This window comes from Epinephelus moara, chromosome 20 (genome assembly GCF_006386435.1).
Source record: "Epinephelus moara isolate mb chromosome 20, YSFRI_EMoa_1.0, whole genome shotgun sequence".
NCBI lineage: Eukaryota > Metazoa > Chordata > Actinopteri > Perciformes > Serranidae > Epinephelus > Epinephelus moara.
The window spans coordinates 9,161,882-9,175,996 of NC_065525.1; the positions used below are offsets into that span (position 1 = coordinate 9,161,882).

At 41.6% G+C, this 14,115-nt stretch overlaps 1 protein-coding gene across 1 annotated transcript in view; it reads left to right on the plus strand.

Moving 5' to 3' along the window:
* LOC126407974 (transcriptional enhancer factor TEF-1-like) overlaps positions 1-14,115 on the plus strand; it is a 56,207-nt gene continuing 42,092 nt past the window's right edge. The window contains exon 1 of the mRNA XM_050073309.1: positions 1-268. The gene's annotated coding sequence lies outside the window, so the exon portion shown is untranslated. The remainder of the gene's footprint in view (positions 269-14,115) is intronic.

Below are 14,115 nucleotides of genomic sequence, written 5' to 3' on the forward strand. Positions count from 1 at the left end.
ACTCATCCATCCAGGGTGACGCCAGTCCCTCTCACCCCGCCCCGTTCAACTCAGTCCACTGCGTTCATTTCATTCCTGCTCCCATTCCGCGCATATTTCGCATCCTTGGAGAGACGCTGCGCATTTTACGCACTCAGCGCGCCCGATCCTTCATCAAACCAAAACCGTGAGGAGACTCTGGAGTCGGCGGAGTGCTTCCCGATGCTGTGGCGACTCCGATCCGTGGAAAAGTGTGGGAATTAATCCATAAAGAGGCGTATGAATCGAGGTAAGTTCCCAAGGAGGAGTCCCCCCTCAGCCTGTAGCCTGCGCGTCTGAAAGCCCTCGGACGTTTCGCTTGTTTCTAAAACCCTGAAGTGGTCACTGAAGCTGAAATTCAAATAATTTCGGCGACATCGCGAGCTTCATCGACACACTCAACCCCTTTATACATGTTAAACAAGTCTAACAAGCTTATTACTGCTTTGCCGTGTGAGCTTCAAAGCGAGGGATGTCGCTTTCACTTCAGTTTTATCCCCCTTTCTCCCGACACCAAAAAAACAAACCTGCTTTTCTATCACTTATTTCTCTCGTATAATAAAATACACGCTGTAGGAGGTTTCTCCATCAGAGTTAGCCTCATATATTGACCTACATGTAACGCGAAAGAGATGAAAACATTTTCGCTGCAGCGCTGGGAGGCAGCTTAACAAAGCTGGGAGTGAATGGGGGACTTGTTGCATCGGCGGGGTTTTCTCTTTTCCGACACAGGCAGGCCCCAGTCACAGGAACAGGCCATAGGCTGATAACATGCACACAGCCTGTGTTTACCCAGTGGACAGAGCACATTATATGCCCAATGAGAACACGATCAGAAAGGCCGCTGATGGATTTGTTTGAGCATCTTGAAGGAAAATACCAAATATTAAAGATGTAGAATTCATTTCTATAATTTGAGTTTTCCAGGCTGATTCATCTCTTACTGTCTAAATCATACAACCTCCACAGTCTGTAGATTAAACTGATTTCATGTGTGACGAGTGAGGGTCATTTTATGCTTCTCTGAAAATATGATTTTTCATTTGCTTACTGTCTAATGATTCCAGTCATTTCATTTTACACCAGCTCACATCAGACATGTTTAATGAATCTGTGGGAGCTGAGGGTGATTTAGTCAAAGAGTTTCCAGATTTTTTAACCCCCCTCACTGGCCTATGATTTCCCCATATGGGCTTATAGTTGTGTTATGTATTTCCTTTTAAATATTGATTAAAGGATTGCTTTTGTCCTTTATAGCAAGAGATCTGCGGTGATGCAGGCCAAACCACAATGTAATTATTGGAGAAAATTACAGCCTGTAGGATGAAACATAGTAGACGCATTACTTCTGTAACAGCAATCCATCTGTCAGATGAGGGGAGGGGTACGTTAGATGAAAGGATTTGAGTTCGGACTAGTTTGGGCTTCTTTATAATAGAATTGATCTGGCTGAATGTAACTGTGAAATGGAGATAGATAATTTGTTTTGTCAATTAGATGACAGTGAAATAACCTCAGTCATTGTGAGTTCATAATTCAGGGAGAATGAAACAGCTAATGATTATTTACATTGTAGATTTAATGCATAACATTATCCCAATTCATCGATAAATTGTTTTTTTTTCGTCTAAAAATTGTCAGTAAATCATGGAATCTGGAGGTAGTAACTGCTCACAGCCTGACGCAGTGTCCTTAAATATTGTTCAATCAACAGTCAAAACTAATACACATTCAGTTTACAGTGATGTAAACAGGGGAAAGCAGCAAATGTGCACATTTGAGAAGCTGTAACCAGAGGATTTGTGGGCATTTTAGCTTGAAAAATGAAATTAAACAAATAATCAGTGACAAAAATGGTTACTGATTAATTTTCTGTCAATCAACTCATTTTCTACTAGATTTCAGGTCTGCTACTGTTACAAAATGATCAGTATGTGTGATAGAGATGACATTAAACTGACTATAAAATAACAAAAAAGCAAAGCAGAAAAAAAACATACAAAGTATTTAAAGGGTTTTATTTAGTTTCTGACTTCATGAAGGTATATATGTGTTGATTTTGAAGAGTTTTGGTCCATGTGTCACCGCTGGCAACAGTGTAAAATATGAATAAATGTGATAAAGTGATGCCCTACACAGGCAGCAATATCTGTGATGTCATTTTCCCTGAAAGTGTGGATTTAAAGAAGTGATACAAATTAGTTTTTAATTTTTAAATCTTCTTGGAAAAAAGTTTAAATCTTGATACTAGAGCAAATTGTACTTATTCTGTCTTTGCGCTCCTCAAAGTGTTTCAAAATGATAAATGAGGCAGTGCTGAAAGTGTAACAGAGCAAGGAGATGCATTTGTGTGTGTGTGTGTGTGTGTGTGTGTGTGTCATTGTCTTTGCTGTGTCTAGGCCTGCGAGTGTTCAAAGCTTTGTCATTCACCCTGGGCAAACAGCCTCCCGTCGTCCCTCCACTTTCCTCCCCTCTCCCCCCCGTGCCTCTCCCTCTCCAGTCCGTTGACATCTGTTTTGAGTGCTCCGTGCACCTGTAGAGACCGAGGAAGTGTGTGTGTGAGAGAGAGAGAGAGAGGGGAGAGAGAAGGGGGGTTGGGGGGGGACGAAGGGAGGCGCAGAATGCAAATCCAGGCGTTTGTTCTGGGCCTAAGCAGACTGACTGACTAACGACCATTTGGTGTGTGTGTGTATGTGCGCACATTTGTGTGTGTGTGTGTGTGTTTGCCTCTTGCTGTCCAGGCCAGGCGGGCCTATTGTTGCGGCAGCAACAGGCGTTGGTGGATGAGGACGCACCATATGGCCTCTGTGTGCTTTAGCCACAGCCGCTGTGTACGTGTGCATGTTTGTGTGTGTGTTCACGTACTTCACCAATGCTGTTACAGTATGGTGGAGTTGTGAGCAACGGGCTGCTCGCTGCCCTCCTCCTTGTTGTTTCATCTGTCGTCTCATTTCTAGACAGGAGTACACAATCCGGTGCACAGATTTCTGGATTAGGAGGAGTAATCTTTCTGGCATGAAATGATGTCTTGTGACGTCCAGATGTAGACCCACTTTGTTCATTTTTATTCAAATAATGAAGTTTGCTTCAGCAGAATGAGACGTGAGTTTGAGGTGGAAATTGCCAGTTTATCTTTTGGATGAATCAACAGGTGATGGAGTCAGTCCTGGGAATTATGTGATGTTTCTGACTGTGAGGATGTCAGTGTTGCTGTTGGAGTTGTTGAGGTGTCAACTGGAGAATTTTCTCTTTAAAAAAAACAACAACACAATTTCCTTTTGATGCTAATTAAAATCAACTCCTACAGTGCCGCTGCAGCCCTGTTTCGATTTCCTGTCTTTTACACATCCCTGACTGTAACAGCTTCTGCATTTTATTTAATCTTTGCTCATAACTGTGCTGATTTTCTATGTGTTCGCCAGAAAGTGAGGAGCGTTTATCATGCAGCAGGATGAAGGAGGAAAAATTTGGTCAGTGTGTTCTTAAAGAGGATAAAAGAAGGGGAGCCTGAGCTCGTATGTAATGAAATTTAGGGAGTGGAGCCGGTTNTGTTTAGGGGATGGGGGAACAATAGGCATCCTCCTGGGTGGGGGGTGCAGGGGTGCAGGGGGGAGCTGGTTTCTGGCTGCAGGAGGCTGTGGAGCCTGTGCTGGCTTGTCTGCCTGCCTGGGCTCCCTGTCTCTCCTCTTCTCTCCTCGTCCCCGTCTGTCCGTCCCTCAAGTCCACACTAATACAAATACATCTTAAAATGTATCTTTCTCTTCGCTTATATCCGAGCTGGGAGTAACATCACCCACAGTGTGCTACGATCTGCATATTTTGCCATGAAAAGAAAGGCGTTATCATACAGGTGATTCTGCAGCATACTGTAAGATAGTCATCTAAGCTACATCATGATAGTGAAGAGAAAAACACAATCCTGAAAGGGCTTAATCAATATGTACAAAGCAGGATCCATCCTTTGTTGCTTTTACTCTCTGCATTAGACAGACTTTTCACTCCACAAAGTTTCATAAAACTGAGATGAACCGTGTGTACCTAAGTGCGGAGTCACACACCCACACACACACAGCAACATTTATAGCCCACACTTTTACATCGTTCAAATGCTAAACAGCCATAAACTCACAAAAAGCTTAACAGTTCAGACAGAACAATTCTGCAGCAAAGTAAAGAAACACTGCCTCGATATCACAAGAGAAAGATTGTGATGGTGTCCTCGGTATTGTGTTGTCAAAACTATTGATTACATACATATCGATTGTAAATATTTGAAACCATGTCAGTACTTATTTTCAGCAGTATCGATACACCGATACCAGCTGAACCTTCTCGCTCTCTCTTATTTATTTATTGCATTTATTCTGCTTTTCTCTGCTACTAACCAAGACCAGAAAAGTCTTCATTGTTACGGTATGCTCTTTTATATTTATCTGTTAATAAAACATTTTAAATGCTCTCAATGCCAATTTTTCCCTGTGGTATAGAACATTTTTAGAATAGATTTTTTTTTCAAGCTGTTTTTGAAGAAAGAAATTCCAGCATTGTGACAACACTACCTCAGTGCATCATAAGATATCACAAGAGACTATATCAAAAATATCCCTTTTCCCTAATCTACACTCAGTTTTCCAATACTGAACATGAAATGTGTGTAGGTTGTTAAACTACAGCAGTGTAGACAGGAGAGGAGGAACTCTTTTTATACATATATAGAAAATATATATATATAAAAATACGTATATGTATTCAATGTCTCAACCTCTTGGAAACATGGCTGATGCACTTCTTTTGTCTTCTAATCTCTCTCTGATCTTATCTGTTTTTTAGTCTTTAATATTAGCAGATAGATATGTCACTGTGCTTTTACAAGGAGCACATAGCACCTTGAGCTTCTGGTATTTCTGGTTAAGATCAAATCACTTGTTTTATACTCTGCACTATATGTATGTGCAGTTTATTGTTTTCGGTTTTAATGTAAACAGATTTCCACCCTTATTTTATATCCCTGCTCACTCAAAAGTTTTTGTTTCCTGTTGCAAGAAGACTCTGAACACTGTTAAGTAAAACAAAATCCTAATGTGGGTGCAGAAAATTAAGAAAAATAGATTAAAAAAGAAATATGGAGAGAAATTGCAAATGAGCGGCCCTGCGTTTTTTGCTGTGAAATTTTCGAAACCTAATTTACCCCAGATTTCTGTATTACATCTGGTTTATTATTCAAAATAAACACAAACACATATTACGATATTATATATTGGAATCATCAGGTGGAGCCAGAATGAGGATAGAAGACATTCTACAAGTCAAGTTTTTTTTTTGTCAGTGTGCAGTGTTCTTTTGGGGATGTTCAGCTGCACAGTGAGCGCTCCTCTCTTTCATGCAGGCCCACACCTACGGTCTCTCTGAAGCCCTTTTTACACAGAGACTGCACCACAGGGCCGCTACGAGGTCATTCTTTATGTCACCCTTGCGTTTTTGCACAGAACCTCTAGTCAGCTTCAAGTGTGACAGATAACATATGCCTTGGCATAACATCACAATAACAATCATGTACCATCTCTGTTACATGATGGGTGGTCTTGTCCTCTGCTCTGAGGGTAAGGAGCTCCTGGACCTTGTCGATCTTATTTTTGGCTGCTGTTCCGCCTCTTTGAGTTAGCTGGCAACTGCTACCAGCTGTTTTTTAAATCTCCTGCAGTGGGTTGCACGTATAACACGTCACACCCGTGCTGCCTATGGTCCTGTCCTGCTAGCTGTCCCTTTTATAGAGCTCTCATTTTGGCGCTGTTACTGCCTCTGATGCCAGTTCCACGTGGAGACTCTGTTTTCCAATGCTATGATTATACCGTTCATACAGAATGACAGAGCGGAAAAACAGCGGAAAATTCCCACCTTTAAGAGTCGGTGTAAAAGGGGCTTGAGTGAGACGGAGGCAGCCACCCAAAGAACGAGTAAAATTACAGCTCATAGCAACTTAATACAATACAGTCTCTGGCTTTTGTTTGATATCTGGTGTTGGCAAAAAAATTGTTTAACATTTCCAATCCATTGTCAGTGCAGTTAGCACGCATTATCTTGGGGAGCTAACTTGACCTGTTTACTGTATTACCTGTTGTGAACATCGCTGTCATTCTGAAAGTCCCGCCGAACCCCATTTAAATTCTCAAAGCATAGGAAAAAAAGGAACAAATGGTCAGATATTCTTAGTGAACATCCAAATCCAGTTCAGTTGACTTAATTCTTAAATAAAAATACTTAAATAATTGAGTCAGGTACAGCCCTCGAACATTATTATAATTTTTTGTAAAATTAAAAGTATATATATATATATATATATATGATAGTATAGTAATACTTTATGTGGCTGTTTACCAATTGAAACACAGAGAGATTTAGTGGAAACAGAATTGTACCCTGAAAAACAGTAGAGTCTGGCACCTGCCAAAATTAGCCGATCCATCCAACCACACTCTGTTCCAGATCATGGTTGTAGTAAACCTTTTTTTTGCCAAGCAACAATGAAATAAAAAGTATAGGCAGAGCTTTAAGTGTCTTTCTGCTGCTTTGGCATTTCAGTGTGGATGACACACCTCTAGAATCAGCTTCCACTAACTGTGAACAGAACACACATTAAAAGCATTTTTGGGTTTATCTGTATTAGCAAGGACATGATGTCATTCCTTTAGGATTGAAGTTCCGAGCAGATAAATGGCGGGAAGCAACAAACCTATCATGGGAAGTCTGAATCAACCTCATGTTTCCTGTCCTCAGCAGGAAGTGAGCTGGAAGTCTAGATTTCAACTACTACTGCTTACTTTCCCGGTTGGAGGAATTGACACGATAAACACTCTGCAGAGCAGGACAACAGCTCGTTCTGCTCTCTGATACTCTCACAGTGGAAAAATGCTTCCCTGCTGGTGTGCTCACGACCTCAGTTTTTGTCTTCAGCAGGCCCGACGGTGATTACTCACTGTTTGTTTGTTCTGTCGTTCTCTGATAACATCTCTGATCTGATTTGCCTTTTTGTTCTTTAGATGGGAGCGTATCTATGCTCCCCTGGTCCTATGTTCCCCAGCTCAATATCTTCTTCATATGACTCATTCAGAAGGCCTTTCAAAGGGTTTTATGTTCTCAGCTATGTTTTTCTGTAAGTCAGATGTTCAGTGGATGCTAGCTGGGTCAGTATGTTGAAATCCCCCACCTACAGTGTGTGGCACTTAGATTTGTGGGCAAGACAGTTTTGACTTTAGACATTGATATCTCCACAGTGGCTGAACAGACTTCTAAAGTTCAAACTGCATTTCATCTCCCCATCTCCCTTTGTCTTTTTTTGCAATTTGACCTGTGAGGCTAGCCCTTACCAAACTCGAACAATCTTAGTTTTTATCAAGAGATGTATTGCCCTGGGAACATAGGGGTGACCCCCTTTAGATGCTGTTGGTAGCTAATGACAGCAGAAAAATTTCATAACTTCATACATCTTCCATTGGAGTCAGTCACCTTTGTTCAATGTAATAAACACAGAGGTTTCCTGCTACAGCCTGATCTTCTCTGTATGTATAACCTGTAGCAGTTAGCTGTATAGCTTATGCTAAGCTAATGTCTGCAAACTTTAGCTAGATGTTGTGTGGCTGACATTACTAAAGGCCAATTTCCACCAGATGCGTGTTGGTTGCGTCTCCACTCCGGCACGGCAGCGGAGCCGATAGGATTCAATTCTAGTCAATGTGTGTGTTTCCACCGGTTGCGGCTGTGCTGCGTTCCGGCTCCGTCTCAGCTCCGGCACTCCGGAGCCCTCCGCAACAGATACGCAGGACTTCTATTTTTGCCGGACGCCGGAGCACAACGCAGCAATTCAGCACAGAGCAGATCGTGCGGGGCAGGAAGTCGTGCACAGAAACACAATAAAACATCCGGTTAATTTTCAAAATAAAATACACAGTGTTCACGGCGGATCATATTTCCCTGCACTACACCTTAAAAACTACATAATGGGCAGAGGCAGGCCTGAAGTCAACAGGTCAGAGGTTTTCAGACGTCATTTCACCCCGTGAACACCATGGACGAGGAGATATTAATCATGGCAGTGCACCGAGATGTCTTCCGGCGGAGCTGCACCGCACCGCACAGCAAACGCAGCCGGTGGGTGTTGACGGACGGCGGAGCACGCAGCGGATAACCAGCGCTGCCGTTCCGCAACGGACACGCATCCAGTGGAAATCCGGCGTAAGACAGTTTGCCATCCTCATGACTTTTCTTCACTTATGCAACTGCTATACTATGTTGAACGCCACTTGCCATTATTTACGAACACATGGCACAGTGGCTACTGTTGAGCAAAAGTCACATAGTGCCATTTGAAGATCTGCCATGCAAATAAATCCACTGCCTTTAAGTCGTTTCATCAGTGTGAGAGGTCGACTGATGGATTTTTAAAGGCTGATATAATTAAAGTTTGGAACAGGAAAAGGCAGGTAGCAGATTAATCGGCTGATATCACACCCCTCAACCCCCTGTGGAAAAAAATTTGGCACTGTCGGAAATGAACAGTCTTTGACTTTATTAGACACTGGGAAACTGTTGAACTGAACATCTAAGTCAAAGTAATAAACACCTAAATAAATATAGAAATCTTGAAGTGAACATCAAACTAACTGTAAAAAATCTTGGTAGGAGAATTTTTTGAGCTATTATTTTTCCTGAAATTCCACCTAAGATTCTCAGGTACACACTGACATCACCTTGACTTTGTGTATGGAGCCTCCATGCTAAATGGTGATCAGAGATGGGCAGTATTTCTGTTAGTTGCATTTTGATTAGGGCTGCAACGATTAGTCGACTAATCGATGATAAATCGACTATTAAAATAATGACTATTTTAGTAGTCAACTAATCGGTTTGAGTTATTTTTCATAGAAAAGTACTATAAAAGTACCCCAAAATACTCTTATTGCAGCTTCTTACATTCAAATATTGGCAGCTTTACACACTCTCCCATGACGGTGAACTAAAACCCTTTGGCGTGAGTACGAAACAAGACATTAGATGACATAATTTTGGGAGAGACAGACCAACATTTTTTTAACATTTTAACACTTATTGATAAAATGATTAGTTGACTAATCGAAGAAATAACTGACAGAAAATAATCGTTAGTTGCAGCCCTAATTTTGATTACTCTTGGGTATTTTTTAATTGGTATTTGACAGGGCTGAAAAGTTCAAATGTAATTTAAAACAAGATACTTTAGAGTAGAGTAATTTCGGATTTTCAAAATACTGCTACACTATACAGAAGAAAAAAGAATTCAAACCTCTTGATAATTAAAGTTATATGGAAGAGAAAACTAAGGTGGATGGTAAAATGATCACCCATCCTGTCCATTGTAAACGCTCATCACAGTTTACAGACCAACGTCTTGAGGAAATTAAATTTTTCATCGTATGAAGTACTTCTTTAAGTATGACCTGCCATACCTACAGTAGTTTTGATTAACATTTTGGGTGTGCTCGCCTCTGGTTTTACCTCAGAATTAAAGAGTTTTAGATAATCTAACCAGCCTGTTGACTTAGAATTATTTTAGTGAGTAAGATGTTATAATTACTGAAAGAAATGGCCAAAATTATGAACTGTAAATCTTAGCAAGCCAGTTATGTCCTTTAAATAACCTACTGCACAGCAGCACAGGATGCACGGCCGCCACACTCCCTGCCTCTTAACCTGAGTCGGTCTAAATAAAGCAATACACACGTTTTAATGGACCACAGATGGAAAACGCAGTTCAGGGGCTAATTCATTTTGTGTGTGAGTGTGTGTTTGTGTGTGTGTTTTGAGCAGCGGGAATGAGAGCCGAGCATATGTTAGTTGTAGAGGATGTAATTGTGGCAGAGGGATGGATAGATGGAGTTTACCGTACTCTCTTCACATTCATGCAGCCATACAATGTTCCTTCACTAGGTGTGGAACGAGACACACACACACACACACACACACATACACAAACAAACATGTGGTTTGTGTCTCGGCACAATGCTCCTGAGTTCACACTTATTAAATGGTGTTGGTATTGCTGCAACCTCCCCAGGCCTCTCTTTCTACTGGTGGAGGATATTGTCTTCCGTGTGTGTGTGTGTGTGTGTGCCTGTGTGTGTATGTGTATGTGAGACGGTCTACGTTTGACAGCGAACCCCCCCAGGAAGAGGCCGCATAATGGCTCGGTCTGACTCAGCAAAAACTGGTGGAAGAAGAAGAATAACAGAGCAGGATGGAGAACAGGGAGAGGAGCTGCTAGCTAAACATTTTACCATCACATTTCCAGGAGGAAATAAGCACTTCACTGTATCAGTGTGCAATCTGTGACCAATTACTGTGTGTGTGCATAAATGGTAATGCTTCTGTGAGAGGAGATGGTGAAATAATGAGGAGTGCATGCTGTGAATCACTGCCTCTTCACCACTCATAAAGCAAGTCTCTCTCTCACTTTCTCTGTCTTTCTCAAGTGTGTATTAGCGCTGGGGAAGAATAAAAGGAACTCTGCTGGTTTCGTTTCACTGATACGGCTTTTTCATTCGGCCCAATGAATATCCGTCTTTGTTTTTTAAACATGAAATCGGGTCAGAACTAATCAAACCAACTCGAGACTCTCATAAAGGTGATTATTTTTTTCCCTGGCATTGTGCAAGATGAATTTATCAGTAATGGATTAAATGAAATCGTGACCATGTGAACTATAAAAGGTGAATGCAGAGACGGGCATCAGCGCCAAGACAAAAATCACGAGTGGTGGAGTACAGGACTGATTAAAGTCTGCAGCAGAAATGGAGGCACAAGAGATGAGTTCAGTGTGTATGGAAAGTATTTGTGCAATCTGACTGATCATAAAGATAATCCATGACACAAACACCTCCCAGGTGTAATGCCCACCACAAACAACTTTGAACATGTGTGCCATTGTTTTCAGTGCTCAGTATCTGATACAGCTACTCCCTTAAATATTTTACACAACGTCCACAATCTCATATCGTGCTTTGTGGTTGTTTGAGGAGTTAGAGAGATACACTCCCCCACAGTTCAGCTGAAACAAAACACTGTTTTTGAGTCTTGTTGGTGAAAATTGTCACATTCTTGATGGTTATGTAGCCCTGTGAAAAAGCATTTCTTCTCTTTCTGCTTGTTGACCTCCTGTTTACATCTGGCCATGAACACTTACCTAATAGTGTCTTGTGTGAGTGGATCATAAGTAGATACCACTGCATTTGGTTGGGAATGCACCTAGATGCATGCCGTAATCAGAGGTGGTCAAGGACACGTTCTCATCTGATCTCATGTGTGGTTCACTTTTCCTGACCCTGCTGGTGAATGGCCGTGGTGACACGGCTCTAGCATGTAAAGCATAAAGAATCCCTCACAGTTGGATACAGTCGATGTGCTGGTGCCAAACGACTTGTGTAAAGTCTTTAAGCCAGTGTGCATGGAGATCTACCAAATAACTGCTACAGTCCTCTTCTCTAGCCTTTACAGTTGAGTGCTAATGTGAGGTTTTTTTTCCAGTTAAAATGCATTTAGCAGTTCAAATCAAGTGGAAGAAAGCAAAAAACGATCATGTGTTCATTTTAAATGTGTGGTAGTAAGTCATCCACATGAGATGCTGAGGGTCATATGCAGTCTGTCTTACCTGGATACAATATCCATACGTCCCATTGTCATGAACATAATTAGTTTAAGGTCACTGTGCCCTCCTGTCTGGCTTACTCTTGTGAATGCAATATCTCAAGAAGGCCTCGTTGGGATTTCCTCAAATTAGGCATAAACGTCTACTTGGATTGGAGAATGAACTAAGTAGAATGTGGTGGTCGAAGGTCAAGGTCACTGTGACCCCACATAACATGTTTATGGCCATAACTCAAGAATTCACATGTAATTATGACAAAATTTCATACAAATGTCTAATAGGGTAACATGATGTAGTGATATGTAAACTGTAAACGCAACTTGACTGGTGTGTGGAGGCAAAGAACCACGAGGCGGTAATTATAGTTTTTTTTTAAATTTTAAGTATTGATTGAAGGCACCATTTTGGCACTGGTATCATCTAATGACCAGTATAGATAAAAACCCAAATGATATCCCAACCCAACCTAAGACTTAAGTATATTTATATATGAACCAAACCCAGGTGATTATGTCAGAGATGCTATATCTGTGTTTTGTTTTGTTGAAAATTGTTTAAAACCTGCAACTGCGTTGGACCACCAACCTCTTTTTAACTGTGATTAATCCCACTGATCACTGTACAGCAGGGGTCTTCAACCTTTTTCAGGCTAAGGACCCCTTAACTGAAAGAGAGACGGAGCAGTGACCTACCACACATATAAAATTGCTGTGCATATTAAACTGAGCAGATAGAGGTTGTCAGGTGGAGGGCCATCCTCAGGCTGCAGTCTTGACCTATATTTGCCTTTCAGGTAGGTCAGGGAGGAAACGCCACTTTCAAAACGATAAGTTGTTTCAAAAGGCAAAATATATTCCATTCATGTTAATGTGTACTTTCAAAAATGATCAAACAGTCATTTGGTGGCCCCCCTGCAGTAGCTCTGAGCACCCCCCAGGGGTCCCGGACCCCCTGTTGAAGATCCAGGCTGTACAGTAATGCTTTGAAGCTGTAGCTTTCACGCAGCCGTGATCCTTTTAGAATTCAGCCAAGCAGAATGCATAATTATATATATTGTAACAAGGCAACAGAGTAATTCACATATTGAAAGGTCCATTCATCATAATACAGCTCAAATTAGTGCAGTAAAAGAAAGTGTATGTTATTTTTGTTCCCATAGTGACCAGTGTGGAGCTCAGGGACAGACGGTGCATCAGCACTGACTGAAATCATATACTTAAATACATTCTGACTGTTTGAATAACATGAGGTGCAAATGATGTGTCCGCTGTGGAGGCTGTTAAAACGGCAAGATGAATGAAGCACCCCTGAATCTGTTGAAATATCTAACACTTAAGTCACATTTACACACAAATAAAAAATGAGTGCTGGGCCTGGATGGTCCTTGATGAAAAAACACACAAACAAAAATAAGCAGGAAACAAGAAATATCACCTCAGATGCTGAATAATTCTATTTGGGCCGTAAGGGACCATTAAAACATGGCAAAACATTGTAAAGTGGAACAATGTTTGCTTTGAGGATTATGAGAAAATCCTCTTGTATAAATGTGTGTGTGTGTGTGTGTGTGTGCGTGCTGGACATGTTGGAAGCAGTAAAAACAGATGCCATTGAGTGATCCAATAGAAGAATGAGTGAAAGGAACTGACTAGCCTGTGATAACATATTCAACTTGTCTACCAACAGGACCCCCTGCTGATACACACACAGAAACACACACACACACATCCATGTACTTCTGTCTTTGTGAGGACCTTGACCGACTGTTTACATGCACAAAATGTTCCAGTTTCTGCCCTTATTTCAAAAAAGACAATATGCTACTAAGCTGTTAACATGGCTAATGAAAATGAATATTTCACTAATATTCCCGTTTACATGCAGCCACTCCAGTTAACATGCCCTAACATGTCATTTATCGCGTCAGAATATGGTGGAACGTCTGGAGCCACTTGGGCCATTTTGCTACTTTGTGTCAAATTTTTTCAAAGTTTTCCACTGGTGACGGACTTGTTTGACCACGTAAACACAGCCTGTAAACTCGTATTTCAGTGTGAAGCCGCGTGCAGCGAATCGATTTTCTCAGCCCCTCCCTTCTCTCTGCTTATCATAAGACTACTGCTATGAACTGGAGCTCTGCACATGTGACAGAGTCATTCAAACACAGTGACAGGGCTAACTGTTAGCATCACAAAGCTAATGCTACCCAACGGTTATTCAGAGGTTGACAGAGTCGAGCAGTTTCGATGTGAGATTAACAGCTCTGTGCCAGATGCTGCTGCAACTTTTGCCCAAGCAGCAAATATGACGAATAGGGATGAGATCACATTGTGCTGTGTTAACTAGTGCTAACTGGGTAGGCAGAGCACTGGGACGGTTCTACTACTGCATCTACTCCCCCCCCCCCCCCCCCCCCCCCGCCC